This window comes from Hyla sarda, unplaced genomic scaffold, assembly GCF_029499605.1.
Source record: "Hyla sarda isolate aHylSar1 unplaced genomic scaffold, aHylSar1.hap1 scaffold_316, whole genome shotgun sequence".
Classification (NCBI taxonomy): Eukaryota; Metazoa; Chordata; class Amphibia; order Anura; family Hylidae; genus Hyla; species Hyla sarda.
In genome coordinates this window covers 149,615-168,402 of record NW_026609890.1, presented here as the reverse complement: position 1 = coordinate 168,402, position 18,788 = coordinate 149,615, and the positions used below count along the sequence as shown (strand labels likewise).

At 43.5% G+C, this 18,788-nt stretch overlaps 11 pseudogenes; all 11 read right to left on the bottom strand.

Annotated features, from left to right (window-relative positions):
- Nucleotides 1–431: 431 nt before the first annotated feature.
- Nucleotides 432–695, bottom strand: LOC130329180 (U2 spliceosomal RNA; annotated as a pseudogene).
- Nucleotides 696–2,179: 1,484 nt separating this feature from the next.
- Nucleotides 2,180–2,443, bottom strand: LOC130329179 (U2 spliceosomal RNA; annotated as a pseudogene).
- Nucleotides 2,444–3,921: 1,478 nt separating this feature from the next.
- On the bottom strand, nucleotides 3,922–4,185 carry LOC130329178 (U2 spliceosomal RNA; annotated as a pseudogene).
- Nucleotides 4,186–5,663: 1,478 nt separating this feature from the next.
- On the bottom strand, nucleotides 5,664–5,927 carry LOC130329177 (U2 spliceosomal RNA; annotated as a pseudogene).
- Nucleotides 5,928–7,393: 1,466 nt separating this feature from the next.
- LOC130329176 (U2 spliceosomal RNA) lies at nucleotides 7,394–7,657 on the bottom strand (annotated as a pseudogene).
- A 1,478-nt stretch (nucleotides 7,658–9,135) lies between these two features.
- Nucleotides 9,136–9,399, bottom strand: LOC130329175 (U2 spliceosomal RNA; annotated as a pseudogene).
- Nucleotides 9,400–10,883: 1,484 nt separating this feature from the next.
- On the bottom strand, nucleotides 10,884–11,147 carry LOC130329173 (U2 spliceosomal RNA; annotated as a pseudogene).
- A 1,475-nt stretch (nucleotides 11,148–12,622) lies between these two features.
- LOC130329171 (U2 spliceosomal RNA) lies at nucleotides 12,623–12,886 on the bottom strand (annotated as a pseudogene).
- A 1,479-nt stretch (nucleotides 12,887–14,365) lies between these two features.
- Nucleotides 14,366–14,629, bottom strand: LOC130329170 (U2 spliceosomal RNA; annotated as a pseudogene).
- Nucleotides 14,630–16,101: 1,472 nt separating this feature from the next.
- On the bottom strand, nucleotides 16,102–16,365 carry LOC130329169 (U2 spliceosomal RNA; annotated as a pseudogene).
- A 1,472-nt stretch (nucleotides 16,366–17,837) lies between these two features.
- On the bottom strand, nucleotides 17,838–18,100 carry LOC130329324 (U2 spliceosomal RNA; annotated as a pseudogene).
- Nucleotides 18,101–18,788: the final 688 nt, after the last annotated feature.

Genomic DNA, 18,788 nt, shown 5'->3' with positions numbered 1-18,788 from the left:
AACATTGGTTGTGAGCAGCAGTTTCTAAAAACAAATGCCTCATGGCGGATTTCCCATCCATCAATGGATGGTAAATTTTGTTTTTATCATTCACTGACCACAGATACCAATGCATGGTCAAGCAACAGCAATGACACACCCTTGTGTATAGGCATGAGACCCTCACGTCATTTAACAGGATTCAGCACCACCCACAAGACAGCTACCTGTCATGTCATGTCAAACCTGCACAGGTGTGCTAGATTATTATTATTTAGTTTTATTTTATTTTTTTACACCAATCAGTGTGCAAACATGGTCATTAAAACGCTAAATGAATAGACGTTCATAAACCAGTCAGTGCAACTCATCATTTTGGTCTCCAATTCTCAAACTCAAATTCTCACCCACGGAGGATTAAATGAGAATCTTTCTTGTTTAACACTGGAATGGGGTGGTGCACTGTTCACTACCCGAATATACTGCCACATCGGGTCAATGCATAGGGCGACAGAAGCAAGCTTCCAAATCAGCTCCCTTTCTCAAAAATCCATTTAATTTATGGTCCCCAGATAGGGAACGTATGTATCAGTATGTGCTCACAAGTCACCCAAGTGCAAGTATTCACACAAAAAAAAACGTGCCTCAGGATGCGATCTGTCGCAAGATCCTTTCTTTTTTTACACTTGATCTAAGCCAAAAGGCCTAGAGGGGATAACCGGGAAAGGGGTGGACCCAACCATGTCCCCTTCATGAGCACTCACATTACTCATAGGAATGGAAGGAAGGCTGGCAGCCAACCAGCCTCCCATACACTCTCTGGGTGGGTGGCAGTCAGCCACCCATACATACATACAGCACAGGCTAAACCCACATCATCACTTAAAAAAAGGACAGGCGACCATTGCACTCTGATGGAGCATTTAGCAATGCAATCCATAGCCTGGCTTTTGCCTGAACCCCCATCACTCCTCCTCTTGCATATAAGACAATATTTCAGATCTGCATATGAAAACAACACGCCTACCTTTGTTGCACATAGCTGCCTGCCTGTCTCTAGTTACCCCACTGGCTGTAGCTGCGTCCCTTCCGACATGGAATAACACCAACTGTAACGATAAACTGAAAATTAACAGTATAAACCTGCATCATTTTGGACTCTGGTATTTGCTGAATCCGGGTGACCTGACAATCGATGGTGGTGCCGCTGGTGATTCTGGCCTTCTTGGAATCTGTTGGGCCTATGTGTTAGCTCACACATCACTTGGGTATCCATGGTAACTACCACAACATGGTCATCTGCAGTTTACATCTAGCCCGTGGCATTGAATGGCATTTTAAAAGTGCTAAGGGTCCTGGTGCAATAATCCTCCCATGAGGATCAGCCTCAACGGCTTTGTAGATTGCACTCATGTCAGCAACTCCATATACATTTTTTTTTCTTCATGCTTCTTTCTTCATCCTTTTTTCTTTCTGTCATTCAGACTTTCATTCATTCGATCTCTCTCACTCACTTGCTTTAACTCATTTGTTCTCACTCACTCACTCACTCACTCAATCACTCACTCACTCATTCACTCTCACTCACTCTCACTCTCTCACTCACTCGCTCACTAAGTCAGTCTCTCTCTCTCTCTCTCTCTTTTTCTTTTTATATATATTTTTTTCCGTCTTCTTCTTCTTCTTCTTCTTCTTCTTCTTCTTCTTCAGACCCTGTCATAGCACTAATGCCTTTCCAATACCACCAGCAGATGGAGACACTCCATTGCAACATTGGTTGTGAGCAGCAGTTTCTAAAAACAAATGCCTCATGGCGGATTTCCCATCCATCAATGGATGGTAAATTTTGTTTTTATCATTCACTGACCACAGATACCAATGCATGGTCAAGCAACAGCAATGACACACCCTTGTGTATAGGCATGAGACCCTCACGTCATTTAACAGGATTCAGCACCACCCACAAGACAGCTACCTGTCATGTCATGTCAAACCTGCACAGGTGTGCTAGATTATTATTATTTAGTTTTATTTTATTTTTTTACACCAATCAGTGTGCAAACATGGTCATTAAAACGCTAAATGAATAGACGTTCATAAACCAGTCAGTGCAACTCATCATTTTGGTCTCCAATTCTCAAACTCAAATTCTCACCCACGGAGGATTAAATGAGAATCTTTCTTGTTTAACACTGGAATGGGGTGGTGCACTGTTCACTACCCGAATATACTGCCACATCGGGTCAATGCATAGGGCGACAGAAGCAAGCTTCCAAATCAGCTCCCTTTCTCAAAAATCCATTTAATTTATGGTCCCCAGATAGGGAACGTATGTATCAGTATGTGCTCACAAGTCACCCAAGTGCAAGTATTCACACAAAAAAAAACGTGCCTCAGGATGCGATCTGTCGCAAGATCCTTTCTTTTTTTACACTTGATCTAAGCCAAAAGGCCTAGAGGGGATAACCGGGAAAGGGGTGGACCCAACCATGTCCCCTTCATGAGCACTCACATTACTCATAGGAATGGAAGGAAGGCTGGCAGCCAACCAGCCTCCCATACACTCTCTGGGTGGGTGGCAGTCAGCCACCCATACATACATACAGCACAGGCTAAACCCACATCATCACTTAAAAAAAGGACAGGCGACCATTGCACTCTGATGGAGCATTTAGCAATGCAATCCATAGCCTGGCTTTTGCCTGAACCCCCATCACTCCTCCTCTTGCATATAAGACAATATTTCAGATCTGCATATGAAAACAACACGCCTACCTTTGTTGCACATAGCTGCCTGCCTGTCTCTAGTTACCCCACTGGCTGTAGCTGCGTCCCTTCCGACATGGAATAACACCAACTGTAACGATAAACTGAAAATTAACAGTATAAACCTGCATCATTTTGGACTCTGGTATTTGCTGAATCCGGGTGACCTGACAATCGATGGTGGTGCCGCTGGTGATTCTGGCCTTCTTGGAATCTGTTGGGCCTATGTGTTAGCTCACACATCACTTGGGTATCCATGGTAACTACCACAACATGGTCATCTGCAGTTTACATCTAGCCCGTGGCATTGAATGGCATTTTAAAAGTGCTAAGGGTCCTGGTGCAATAATCCTCCCATGAGGATCAGCCTCAACGGCTTTGTAGATTGCACTCATGTCAGCAACTCCATATACATTTTTTTTTCTTCATGCTTCTTTCTTCATCCTTTTTTCTTTCTGTCATTCAGACTTTCATTCATTCGATCTCTCTCACTCACTTGCTTTAACTCATTTGTTCTCACTCACTCACTCACTCACTCAATCACTCACTCACTCATTCACTCTCACTCACTCTCACTCTCTCACTCACTCGCTCACTAAGTCAGTCTCTCTCTCTCTCTCTCTCTTTTTCTTTTTATATATATTTTTTTCCGTCTTCTTCTTCTTCTTCTTCTTCTTCTTCTTCAGACCCTGTCATAGCACTAATGCCTTTCCAATACCACCAGCAGATGGAGACACTCCATTGCAACATTGGTTGTGAGCAGCAGTTTCTAAAAACAAATGCCTCATGGCGGATTTCCCATCCATCAATGGATGGTAAATTTTGTTTTTATCATTCACTGACCACAGATACCAATGCATGGTCAAGCAACAGCAATGACACACCCTTGTGTATAGGCATGAGACCCTCACGTCATTTAACAGGATTCAGCACCACCCACAAGACAGCTACCTGTCATGTCATGTCAAACCTGCACAGGTGTGCTAGATTATTATTATTTAGTTTTATTTTATTTTTTTACACCAATCAGTGTGCAAACATGGTCATTAAAACGCTAAATGAATAGACGTTCATAAACCAGTCAGTGCAACTCATCATTTTGGTCTCCAATTCTCAAACTCAAATTCTCACCCACGGAGGATTAAATGAGAATCTTTCTTGTTTAACACTGGAATGGGGTGGTGCACTGTTCACTACCCGAATATACTGCCACATCGGGTCAATGCATAGGGCGACAGAAGCAAGCTTCCAAATCAGCTCCCTTTCTCAAAAATCCATTTAATTTATGGTCCCCAGATAGGGAACGTATGTATCAGTATGTGCTCACAAGTCACCCAAGTGCAAGTATTCACACAAAAAAAAACGTGCCTCAGGATGCGATCTGTCGCAAGATCCTTTCTTTTTTTACACTTGATCTAAGCCAAAAGGCCTAGAGGGGATAACCGGGAAAGGGGTGGACCCAACCATGTCCCCTTCATGAGCACTCACATTACTCATAGGAATGGAAGGAAGGCTGGCAGCCAACCAGCCTCCCATACACTCTCTGGGTGGGTGGCAGTCAGCCACCCATACATACATACAGCACAGGCTAAACCCACATCATCACTTAAAAAAAGGACAGGCGACCATTGCACTCTGATGGAGCATTTAGCAATGCAATCCATAGCCTGGCTTTTGCCTGAACCCCCATCACTCCTCCTCTTGCATATAAGACAATATTTCAGATCTGCATATGAAAACAACACGCCTACCTTTGTTGCACATAGCTGCCTGCCTGTCTCTAGTTACCCCACTGGCTGTAGCTGCGTCCCTTCCGACATGGAATAACACCAACTGTAACGATAAACTGAAAATTAACAGTATAAACCTGCATCATTTTGGACTCTGGTATTTGCTGAATCCGGGTGACCTGACAATCGATGGTGGTGCCGCTGGTGATTCTGGCCTTCTTGGAATCTGTTGGGCCTATGTGTTAGCTCACACATCACTTGGGTATCCATGGTAACTACCACAACATGGTCATCTGCAGTTTACATCTAGCCCGTGGCATTGAATGGCATTTTAAAAGTGCTAAGGGTCCTGGTGCAATAATCCTCCCATGAGGATCAGCCTCAACGGCTTTGTAGATTGCACTCATGTCAGCAACTCCATATACATTTTTTTTTCTTCATGCTTCTTTCTTCATCCTTTTTTCTTTCTGTCATTCAGACTTTCATTCATTCGATCTCTCTCACTCACTTGCTTTAACTCATTTGTTCTCACTCACTCACTCACTCACTCAATCACTCACTCACTCATTCACTCTCACTCACTCTCACTCTCTCACTCACTCGCTCACTAAGTCAGTCTCTCTCTCTCTCTCTCTCTTTTTCTTTTTATATATATTTTTTTCCGTCTTCTTCTTCTTCTTCTTCTTCTTCTTCTTCAGACCCTGTCATAGCACTAATGCCTTTCCAATACCACCAGCAGATGGAGACACTCCATTGCAACATTGGTTGTGAGCAGCAGTTTCTAAAAACAAATGCCTCATGGCGGATTTCCCATCCATCAATGGATGGTAAATTTTGTTTTTATCATTCACTGACCACAGATACCAATGCATGGTCAAGCAACAGCAATGACACACCCTTGTGTATAGGCATGAGACCCTCACGTCATTTAACAGGATTCAGCACCACCCACAAGACAGCTACCTGTCATGTCATGTCAAACCTGCACAGGTGTGCTAGATTATTATTATTTAGTTTTATTTTATTTTTTTACACCAATCAGTGTGCAAACATGGTCATTAAAACGCTAAATGAATAGACGTTCATAAACCAGTCAGTGCAACTCATCATTTTGGTCTCCAATTCTCAAACTCAAATTCTCACCCACGGAGGATTAAATGAGAATCTTTCTTGTTTAACACTGGAATGGGGTGGTGCACTGTTCACTACCCGAATATACTGCCACATCGGGTCAATGCATAGGGCGACAGAAGCAAGCTTCCAAATCAGCTCCCTTTCTCAAAAATCCATTTAATTTATGGTCCCCAGATAGGGAACGTATGTATCAGTATGTGCTCACAAGTCACCCAAGTGCAAGTATTCACACAAAAAAAAACGTGCCTCAGGATGCGATCTGTCGCAAGATCCTTTCTTTTTTTACACTTGATCTAAGCCAAAAGGCCTAGAGGGGATAACCGGGAAAGGGGTGGACCCAACCATGTCCCCTTCATGAGCACTCACATTACTCATAGGAATGGAAGGAAGGCTGGCAGCCAACCAGCCTCCCATACACTCTCTGGGTGGGTGGCAGTCAGCCACCCATACATACATACAGCACAGGCTAAACCCACATCATCACTTAAAAAAAGGACAGGCGACCATTGCACTCTGATGGAGCATTTAGCAATGCAATCCATAGCCTGGCTTTTGCCTGAACCCCCATCACTCCTCCTCTTGCATATAAGACAATATTTCAGATCTGCATATGAAAACAACACGCCTACCTTTGTTGCACATAGCTGCCTGCCTGTCTCTAGTTACCCCACTGGCTGTAGCTGCGTCCCTTCCGACATGGAATAACACCAACTGTAACGATAAACTGAAAATTAACAGTATAAACCTGCATCATTTTGGACTCTGGTATTTGCTGAATCCGGGTGACCTGACAATCGATGGTGGTGCCGCTGGTGATTCTGGCCTTCTTGGAATCTGTTGGGCCTATGTGTTAGCTCACACATCACTTGGGTATCCATGGTAACTACCACAACATGGTCATCTGCAGTTTACATCTAGCCCGTGGCATTGAATGGCATTTTAAAAGTGCTAAGGGTCCTGGTGCAATAATCCTCCCATGAGGATCAGCCTCAACGGCTTTGTAGATTGCACTCATGTCAGCAACTCCATATACATTTTTTTTTCTTCATGCTTCTTTCTTCATCCTTTTTTCTTTCTGTCATTCAGACTTTCATTCATTCGATCTCTCTCACTCACTTGCTTTAACTCATTTGTTCTCACTCACTCACTCACTCACTCAATCACTCACTCACTCATTCACTCTCACTCACTCTCACTCTCTCACTCACTCGCTCACTAAGTCAGTCTCTCTCTCTCTCTCTCTCTTTTTCTTTTTATATATATTTTTTTCCGTCTTCTTCTTCTTCTTCTTCAGACCCTGTCATAGCACTAATGCCTTTCCAATACCACCAGCAGATGGAGACACTCCATTGCAACATTGGTTGTGAGCAGCAGTTTCTAAAAACAAATGCCTCATGGCGGATTTCCCATCCATCAATGGATGGTAAATTTTGTTTTTATCATTCACTGACCACAGATACCAATGCATGGTCAAGCAACAGCAATGACACACCCTTGTGTATAGGCATGAGACCCTCACGTCATTTAACAGGATTCAGCACCACCCACAAGACAGCTACCTGTCATGTCATGTCAAACCTGCACAGGTGTGCTAGATTATTATTATTTAGTTTTATTTTATTTTTTTACACCAATCAGTGTGCAAACATGGTCATTAAAACGCTAAATGAATAGACGTTCATAAACCAGTCAGTGCAACTCATCATTTTGGTCTCCAATTCTCAAACTCAAATTCTCACCCACGGAGGATTAAATGAGAATCTTTCTTGTTTAACACTGGAATGGGGTGGTGCACTGTTCACTACCCGAATATACTGCCACATCGGGTCAATGCATAGGGCGACAGAAGCAAGCTTCCAAATCAGCTCCCTTTCTCAAAAATCCATTTAATTTATGGTCCCCAGATAGGGAACGTATGTATCAGTATGTGCTCACAAGTCACCCAAGTGCAAGTATTCACACAAAAAAAAACGTGCCTCAGGATGCGATCTGTCGCAAGATCCTTTCTTTTTTTACACTTGATCTAAGCCAAAAGGCCTAGAGGGGATAACCGGGAAAGGGGTGGACCCAACCATGTCCCCTTCATGAGCACTCACATTACTCATAGGAATGGAAGGAAGGCTGGCAGCCAACCAGCCTCCCATACACTCTCTGGGTGGGTGGCAGTCAGCCACCCATACATACATACAGCACAGGCTAAACCCACATCATCACTTAAAAAAAGGACAGGCGACCATTGCACTCTGATGGAGCATTTAGCAATGCAATCCATAGCCTGGCTTTTGCCTGAACCCCCATCACTCCTCCTCTTGCATATAAGACAATATTTCAGATCTGCATATGAAAACAACACGCCTACCTTTGTTGCACATAGCTGCCTGCCTGTCTCTAGTTACCCCACTGGCTGTAGCTGCGTCCCTTCCGACATGGAATAACACCAACTGTAACGATAAACTGAAAATTAACAGTATAAACCTGCATCATTTTGGACTCTGGTATTTGCTGAATCCGGGTGACCTGACAATCGATGGTGGTGCCGCTGGTGATTCTGGCCTTCTTGGAATCTGTTGGGCCTATGTGTTAGCTCACACATCACTTGGGTATCCATGGTAACTACCACAACATGGTCATCTGCAGTTTACATCTAGCCCGTGGCATTGAATGGCATTTTAAAAGTGCTAAGGGTCCTGGTGCAATAATCCTCCCATGAGGATCAGCCTCAACGGCTTTGTAGATTGCACTCATGTCAGCAACTCCATATACATTTTTTTTTCTTCATGCTTCTTTCTTCATCCTTTTTTCTTTCTGTCATTCAGACTTTCATTCATTCGATCTCTCTCACTCACTTGCTTTAACTCATTTGTTCTCACTCACTCACTCACTCACTCAATCACTCACTCACTCATTCACTCTCACTCACTCTCACTCTCTCACTCACTCGCTCACTAAGTCAGTCTCTCTCTCTCTCTCTCTCTTTTTCTTTTTATATATATTTTTTTCCGTCTTCTTCTTCTTCTTCTTCTTCTTCTTCTTCAGACCCTGTCATAGCACTAATGCCTTTCCAATACCACCAGCAGATGGAGACACTCCATTGCAACATTGGTTGTGAGCAGCAGTTTCTAAAAACAAATGCCTCATGGCGGATTTCCCATCCATCAATGGATGGTAAATTTTGTTTTTATCATTCACTGACCACAGATACCAATGCATGGTCAAGCAACAGCAATGACACACCCTTGTGTATAGGCATGAGACCCTCACGTCATTTAACAGGATTCAGCACCACCCACAAGACAGCTACCTGTCATGTCATGTCAAACCTGCACAGGTGTGCTAGATTATTATTATTTAGTTTTATTTTATTTTTTTACACCAATCAGTGTGCAAACATGGTCATTAAAACGCTAAATTAATAGACGTTCATAAACCAGTCAGTGCAACTCATCATTTTGGTCTCCAATTCTCAAACTCAAATTCTCACCCACGGAGGATTAAATGAGAATCTTTCTTGTTTAACACTGGAATGGGGTGGTGCACTGTTCACTACCCGAATATACTGCCACATCGGGTCAATGCATAGGGCGACAGAAGCAAGCTTCCAAATCAGCTCCCTTTCTCAAAAATCCATTTAATTTATGGTCCCCAGATAGGGAACGTATGTATCAGTATGTGCTCACAAGTCACCCAAGTGCAAGTATTCACACAAAAAAAAACGTGCCTCAGGATGCGATCTGTCGCAAGATCCTTTCTTTTTTTACACTTGATCTAAGCCAAAAGGCCTAGAGGGGATAACCGGGAAAGGGGTGGACCCAACCATGTCCCCTTCATGAGCACTCACATTACTCATAGGAATGGAAGGAAGGCTGGCAGCCAACCAGCCTCCCATACACTCTCTGGGTGGGTGGCAGTCAGCCACCCATACATACATACAGCACAGGCTAAACCCACATCATCACTTAAAAAAAGGACAGGCGACCATTGCACTCTGATGGAGCATTTAGCAATGCAATCCATAGCCTGGCTTTTGCCTGAACCCCCATCACTCCTCCTCTTGCATATAAGACAATATTTCAGATCTGCATATGAAAACAACACGCCTACCTTTGTTGCACATAGCTGCCTGCCTGTCTCTAGTTACCCCACTGGCTGTAGCTGCGTCCCTTCCGACATGGAATAACACCAACTGTAACGATAAACTGAAAATTAACAGTATAAACCTGCATCATTTTGGACTCTGGTATTTGCTGAATCCGGGTGACCTGACAATCGATGGTGGTGCCGCTGGTGATTCTGGCCTTCTTGGAATCTGTTGGGCCTATGTGTTAGCTCACACATCACTTGGGTATCCATGGTAACTACCACAACATGGTCATCTGCAGTTTACATCTAGCCCGTGGCATTGAATGGCATTTTAAAAGTGCTAAGGGTCCTGGTGCAATAATCCTCCCATGAGGATCAGCCTCAACGGCTTTGTAGATTGCACTCATGTCAGCAACTCCATATACATTTTTTTTTCTTCATGCTTCTTTCTTCATCCTTTTTTCTTTCTGTCATTCAGACTTTCATTCATTCGATCTCTCTCACTCACTTGCTTTAACTCATTTGTTCTCACTCACTCACTCACTCACTCAATCACTCACTCACTCATTCACTCTCACTCACTCTCACTCTCTCACTCACTCGCTCACTAAGTCAGTCTCTCTCTCTCTCTCTCTCTTTTTCTTTTTATATATATTTTTTTCCGTCTTCTTCTTCTTCTTCTTCTTCTTCTTCTTCTTCTTCAGACCCTGTCATAGCACTAATGCCTTTCCAATACCACCAGCAGATGGAGACACTCCATTGCAACATTGGTTGTGAGCAGCAGTTTCTAAAAACAAATGCCTCATGGCGGATTTCCCATCCATCAATGGATGGTAAATTTTGTTTTTATCATTCACTGACCACAGATACCAATGCATGGTCAAGCAACAGCAATGACACACCCTTGTGTATAGGCATGAGACCCTCACGTCATTTAACAGGATTCAGCACCACCCACAAGACAGCTACCTGTCATGTCATGTCAAACCTGCACAGGTGTGCTAGATTATTATTATTTAGTTTTATTTTATTTTTTTACACCAATCAGTGTGCAAACATGGTCATTAAAACGCTAAATGAATAGACGTTCATAAACCAGTCAGTGCAACTCATCATTTTGGTCTCCAATTCTCAAACTCAAATTCTCACCCACGGAGGATTAAATGAGAATCTTTCTTGTTTAACACTGGAATGGGGTGGTGCACTGTTCACTACCCGAATATACTGCCACATCGGGTCAATGCATAGGGCGACAGAAGCAAGCTTCCAAATCAGCTCCCTTTCTCAAAAATCCATTTAATTTATGGTCCCCAGATAGGGAACGTATGTATCAGTATGTGCTCACAAGTCACCCAAGTGCAAGTATTCACACAAAAAAAAACGTGCCTCAGGATGCGATCTGTCGCAAGATCCTTTCTTTTTTTACACTTGATCTAAGCCAAAAGGCCTAGAGGGGATAACCGGGAAAGGGGTGGACCCAACCATGTCCCCTTCATGAGCACTCACATTACTCATAGGAATGGAAGGAAGGCTGGCAGCCAACCAGCCTCCCATACACTCTCTGGGTGGGTGGCAGTCAGCCACCCATACATACATACAGCACAGGCTAAACCCACATCATCACTTAAAAAAAGGACAGGCGACCATTGCACTCTGATGGAGCATTTAGCAATGCAATCCATAGCCTGGCTTTTGCCTGAACCCCCATCACTCCTCCTCTTGCATATAAGACAATATTTCAGATCTGCATATGAAAACAACACGCCTACCTTTGTTGCACATAGCTGCCTGCCTGTCTCTAGTTACCCCACTGGCTGTAGCTGCGTCCCTTCCGACATGGAATAACACCAACTGTAACGATAAACTGAAAATTAACAGTATAAACCTGCATCATTTTGGACTCTGGTATTTGCTGAATCCGGGTGACCTGACAATCGATGGTGGTGCCGCTGGTGATTCTGGCCTTCTTGGAATCTGTTGGGCCTATGTGTTAGCTCACACATCACTTGGGTATCCATGGTAACTACCACAACATGGTCATCTGCAGTTTACATCTAGCCCGTGGCATTGAATGGCATTTTAAAAGTGCTAAGGGTCCTGGTGCAATAATCCTCCCATGAGGATCAGCCTCAACGGCTTTGTAGATTGCACTCATGTCAGCAACTCCATATACATTTTTTTTTCTTCATGCTTCTTTCTTCATCCTTTTTTCTTTCTGTCATTCAGACTTTCATTCATTCGATCTCTCTCACTCACTTGCTTTAACTCATTTGTTCTCACTCACTCACTCACTCACTCAATCACTCACTCACTCATTCACTCTCACTCACTCTCACTCTCTCACTCACTCGCTCACTAAGTCAGTCTCTCTCTCTCTCTCTCTCTTTTTCTTTTTATATATATTTTTTTCCGTCTTCTTCTTCTTCTTCTTCTTCTTCTTCAGACCCTGTCATAGCACTAATGCCTTTCCAATACCACCAGCAGATGGAGACACTCCATTGCAACATTGGTTGTGAGCAGCAGTTTCTAAAAACAAATGCCTCATGGCGGATTTCCCATCCATCAATGGATGGTAAATTTTGTTTTTATCATTCACTGACCACAGATACCAATGCATGGTCAAGCAACAGCAATGACACACCCTTGTGTATAGGCATGAGACCCTCACGTCATTTAACAGGATTCAGCACCACCCACAAGACAGCTACCTGTCATGTCATGTCAAACCTGCACAGGTGTGCTAGATTATTATTATTTAGTTTTATTTTATTTTTTTACACCAATCAGTGTGCAAACATGGTCATTAAAACGCTAAATGAATAGACGTTCATAAACCAGTCAGTGCAACTCATCATTTTGGTCTCCAATTCTCAAACTCAAATTCTCACCCACGGAGGATTAAATGAGAATCTTTCTTGTTTAACACTGGAATGGGGTGGTGCACTGTTCACTACCCGAATATACTGCCACATCGGGTCAATGCATAGGGCGACAGAAGCAAGCTTCCAAATCAGCTCCCTTTCTCAAAAATCCATTTAATTTATGGTCCCCAGATAGGGAACGTATGTATCAGTATGTGCTCACAAGTCACCCAAGTGCAAGTATTCACACAAAAAAAAACGTGCCTCAGGATGCGATCTGTCGCAAGATCCTTTCTTTTTTTACACTTGATCTAAGCCAAAAGGCCTAGAGGGGATAACCGGGAAAGGGGTGGACCCAACCATGTCCCCTTCATGAGCACTCACATTACTCATAGGAATGGAAGGAAGGCTGGCAGCCAACCAGCCTCCCATACACTCTCTGGGTGGGTGGCAGTCAGCCACCCATACATACATACAGCACAGGCTAAACCCACATCATCACTTAAAAAAAGGACAGGCGACCATTGCACTCTGATGGAGCATTTAGCAATGCAATCCATAGCCTGGCTTTTGCCTGAACCCCCATCACTCCTCCTCTTGCATATAAGACAATATTTCAGATCTGCATATGAAAACAACACGCCTACCTTTGTTGCACATAGCTGCCTGCCTGTCTCTAGTTACCCCACTGGCTGTAGCTGCGTCCCTTCCGACATGGAATAACACCAACTGTAACGATAAACTGAAAATTAACAGTATAAACCTGCATCATTTTGGACTCTGGTATTTGCTGAATCCGGGTGACCTGACAATCGATGGTGATGCCGCTGGTGATTCTGGCCTTCTTGGAATCTGTTGGGCCTATGTGTTAGCTCACACATCACTTGGGTATCCATGGTAACTACCACAACATGGTCATCTGCAGTTTACATCTAGCCCGTGGCATTGAATGGCATTTTAAAAGTGCTAAGGGTCCTGGTGCAATAATCCTCCCATGAGGATCAGCCTCAACGGCTTTGTAGATTGCACTCATGTCAGCAACTCCATATACATTTTTTTTTCTTCATGCTTCTTTCTTCATCCTTTTTTCTTTCTGTCATTCAGACTTTCATTCATTCGATCTCTCTCACTCACTTGCTTTAACTCATTTGTTCTCACTCACTCACTCACTCACTCAATCACTCACTCACTCATTCACTCTCACTCACTCTCACTCTCTCACTCACTCGCTCACTAAGTCAGTCTCTCTCTCTCTCTCTCTCTCTCTTTTTCTTTTTATATATATTTTTTTCCGTCTTCTTCTTCTTCTTCTTCTTCTTCTTCAGACCCTGTCATAGCACTAATGCCTTTCCAATACCACCAGCAGATGGAGACACTCCATTGCAACATTGGTTGTGAGCAGCAGTTTCTAAAAACAAATGCCTCATGGCGGATTTCCCATCCATCAATGGATGGTAAATTTTGTTTTTATCATTCACTGACCACAGATACCAATGCATGGTCAAGCAACAGCAATGACACACCCTTGTGTATAGGCATGAGACCCTCACGTCATTTAACAGGATTCAGCACCACCCACAAGACAGCTACCTGTCATGTCATGTCAAACCTGCACAGGTGTGCTAGATTATTATTATTTAGTTTTATTTTATTTTTTTACACCAATCAGTGTGCAAACATGGTCATTAAAACGCTAAATGAATAGACGTTCATAAACCAGTCAGTGCAACTCATCATTTTGGTCTCCAATTCTCAAACTCAAATTCTCACCCACGGAGGATTAAATGAGAATCTTTCTTGTTTAACACTGGAATGGGGTGGTGCACTGTTCACTACCCGAATATACTGCCACATCGGGTCAATGCATAGGGCGACAGAAGCAAGCTTCCAAATCAGCTCCCTTTCTCAAAAATCCATTTAATTTATGGTCCCCAGATAGGGAACGTATGTATCAGTATGTGCTCACAAGTCACCCAAGTGCAAGTATTCACACAAAAAAAAACGTGCCTCAGGATGCGATCTGTCGCAAGATCCTTTCTTTTTTTACACTTGATCTAAGCCAAAAGGCCTAGAGGGGATAACCGGGAAAGGGGTGGACCCAACCATGTCCCCTTCATGAGCACTCACATTACTCATAGGAATGGAAGGAAGGCTGGCAGCCAACCAGCCTCCCATACACTCTCTGGGTGGGTGGCAGTCAGCCACCCATACATACATACAGCACAGGCTAAACCCACATCATCACTTAAAAAAAGGACAGGCGACCATTGCACTCTGATGGAGCATTTAGCAATGCAATCCATAGCCTGGCTTTTGCCTGAACCCCCATCACTCCTCCTCTTGCATATAAGACAATATTTCAGATCTGCATATGAAAACAACACGCCTACCTTTGTTGCACATAGCTGCCTGCCTGTCTCTAGTTACCCCACTGGCTGTAGCTGCGTCCCTTCCGACATGGAATAACACCAACTGTAACGATAAACTGAAAATTAACAGTATAAACCTGCATCATTTTGGACTCTGGTATTTGCTGAATCCGGGTGACCTGACAATCGATGGTGGTGCCGCTGGTGATTCTGGCCTTCTTGGAATCTGTTGGGCCTATGTGTTAGCTCACACATCACTTGGGTATCCATGGTAACTACCACAACATGGTCATCTGCAGTTTACATCTAGCCCGTGGCATTGAATGGCATTTTAAAAGTGCTAAGGGTCCTGGTGCAATAATCCTCCCATGAGGATCAGCCTCAACGGCTTTGTAGATTGCACTCATGTCAGCAACTCCATATACATTTTTTTTTCTTCATGCTTCTTTCTTCATCCTTTTTTCTTTCTGTCATTCAGACTTTCATTCATTCGATCTCTCTCACTCACTTGCTTTAACTCATTTGTTCTCACTCACTCACTCACTCACTCAATCACTCACTCACTCATTCACTCTCACTCACTCTCACTCTCTCACTCACTCGCTCACTAAGTCAGTCTCTCTCTCTCTCTCTCTCTTTTTCTTTTTATATATATTTTTTTCCGTCTTCTTCTTCTTCTTCTTCTTCTTCAGACCCTGTCATAGCACTAATGCCTTTCCAATACCACCAGCAGATGGAGACACTCCATTGCAACATTGGTTGTGAGCAGCAGTTTCTAAAAACAAATGCCTCATGGCGGATTTCCCATCCATCAATGGATGGTAAATTTTGTTTTTATCATTCACTGACCACAGATACCAATGCATGGTCAAGCAACAGCAATGACACACCCTTGTGTATAGGCATGAGACCCTCACGTCATTTAACAGGATTCAGCACCACCCACAAGACAGCTACCTGTCATGTCATGTCAAACCTGCACAGGTGTGCTAGATTATTATTATTTAGTTTTATTTTATTTTTTTACACCAATCAGTGTGCAAACATGGTCATTAAAACGCTAAATGAATAGACGTTCATAAACCAGTCAGTGCAACTCATCATTTTGGTCTCCAATTCTCAAACTCAAATTCTCACCCACGGAGGATTAAATGAGAATCTTTCTTGTTTAACACTGGAATGGGGTGGTGCACTGTTCACTACCCGAATATACTGCCACATCGGGTCAATGCATAGGGCGACAGAAGCAAGCTTCCAAATCAGCTCCCTTTCTCAAAAATCCATTTAATTTATGGTCCCCAGATAGGGAACGTATGTATCAGTATGTGCTCACAAGTCACCCAAGTGCAAGTATTCACACAAAAAAAAACGTGCCTCAGGATGCGATCTGTCGCAAGATCCTTTCTTTTTTTACACTTGATCTAAGCCAAAAGGCCTAGAGGGGATAACCGGGAAAGGGGTGGACCCAACCATGTCCCCTTCATGAGCACTCACATTACTCATAGGAATGGAAGGAAGGCTGGCAGCCAACCAGCCTCCCATACACTCTCTGGGTGGGTGGCAGTCAGCCACCCATACATACATACAGCACAGGCTAAACCCACATCATCACTTAAAAAAAGGACAGGCGACCATTGCACTCTGATGGAGCATTTAGCAATGCAATCCATAGCCTGGCTTTTGCCTGAACCCCCATCACTCCTCCTCTTGCATATAAGACAATATTTCAGATCTGCATATGAAAACAACACGCCTACCTTTGTTGCACATAGCTGCCTGCCTGTCTCTAGTTACCCCACTGGCTGTAGCTGCGTCCCTTCCGACATGGAATAACACCAACTGTAACGATAAACTGAAAATTAACAGTATAAACCTGCATCATTTTGGACTCTGGTATTTGCTGAATCCGGGTGACCTGACAATCGATGGTGGTGCCGCTGGTGATTCTGGCCTTCTTGGAATCTGTTGGGCCTATGTGTTAGCTCACACATCACTTGGGTATCCATGGTAACTACCACAACATGGTCATCTGCAGTTTACATCTAGCCCGTGGCATTGAATGGCATTTTAAAAGTGCTAAGGGTCCTGGTGCAATAATCCTCCCATGAGGATCAGCCTCAACGGCTTTGTAGATTGCACTCATGTCAGCAACTCCATATACATTTTTTTTTCTTCATGCTTCTTTCTTCATCCTTTTTTCTTTCTGTCATTCAGACTTTCATTCATTCGATCTCTCTCACTCACTTGCTTTAACTCATTTGTTCTCACTCACTCACTCACTCACTCAATCACTCACTCACTCATTCACTCTCACTCACTCTCACTCTCTCACTCACTCGCTCACTAAGTCAGTCTCTCTCTCTCTCTCTCTCTTTTTCTTTTTATATATATTTTTTTCCGTCTTCTTCTTCTTCTTCTTCTTCTTCAGACCCTGTCATAGCACTAATGCCTTTCCAATACCACCAGCAGATGGAGACACTCCATTGCAACATTGGTTGTGAGCAGCAGTTTCTAAAAACAAATGCCTCATGGCGGATTTCCCATCCATCAATGGATGGTAAATTTTGTTTTTATCATTCACTGACCACAGATACCAATGCATGGTCAAGCAACAGCAATGACACACCCTTGTGTATAGGCATGAGACCCTCACGTCATTTAACAGGATTCAGCACCACCCACAAGACAGCTACCTGTCATGTCATGTCAAACCTGCACAGGTGTGCTAGATTATTATTATTTAGTTTTATTTTATTTTTTTACACCAATCAGTGTGCAAACATGGTCATTAAAACGCTAAATGAATAGACGTTCATAAACCAGTCAGTGCAACTCATCATTTTGGTCTCCAATTCTCAAACTCAAATTCTCACCCACGGAGGATTAAATGAGAATCTTTCTTGTTTAACACTGGAATGGGGTGGTGCACTGTTCACTACCCGAATATACTGCCACATCGGGTCAATGCATAGGGCGACAGAAGCAAGCTTCCAAATCAGCTCCCTTTCTCAAAAATCCATTTAATTTATGGTCCCCAGATAGGGAACGTATGTATCAGTATGTGCTCACAAGTCACCCAAGTGCAAGTATTCACACAAAAAAAAACGTGCCTCAGGATGCGATCTGTCGCAAGATCCTTTCTTTTTTACACTTGATCTAAGCCAAAAGGCCTAGAGGGGATAACCGGGAAAGGGGTGGACCCAACCATGTCCCCTTCATGAGCACTCACATTACTCATAGGAATGGAAGGAAGGCTGGCAGCCAACCAGCCTCCCATACACTCTCTGGGTGGGTGGCAGTCAGCCACCCATACATACATACAGCACAGGCTAAACCCACATCATCACTTAAAAAAAGGACAGGCGACCATTGCACTCTGATGGGGCATTTAGCAATGCAATCCATAGCCTGGCTTTTGCCTGAACCCCCATCACTCCTCCTCTTGCATATAAGACAATATTTCAGATCTGCATATGAAAACAACACGCCTACCTTTGTTGCACATAGCTGCCTGCCTGTCTCTAGTTACCCCACTGGCTGTAGCTGCGTCCCTTCCGACATGGAATAACACCAACTGTAACGATAAACTGAAAATTAACAGTATAAACCTGCATCATTTTGGACTCTGGTATTTGCTGAATCCGGGTGACCTGACAATCGATGGTGGTGCCGCTGGTGATTCTGGCCTTCTTGGAATCTGTTGGGCCTATGTGTTAGCTCACACATCACTTGGGTATCCATGGTAACTACCACAACATGGTCATCTGCAGTTTACATCTAGCCCGTGGCATTGAATGGCATTTTAAAAGTGCTAAGGGTCCTGGTGCAATAATCCTCCCATGAGGATCAGCCTCAACGGCTTTGTAGAT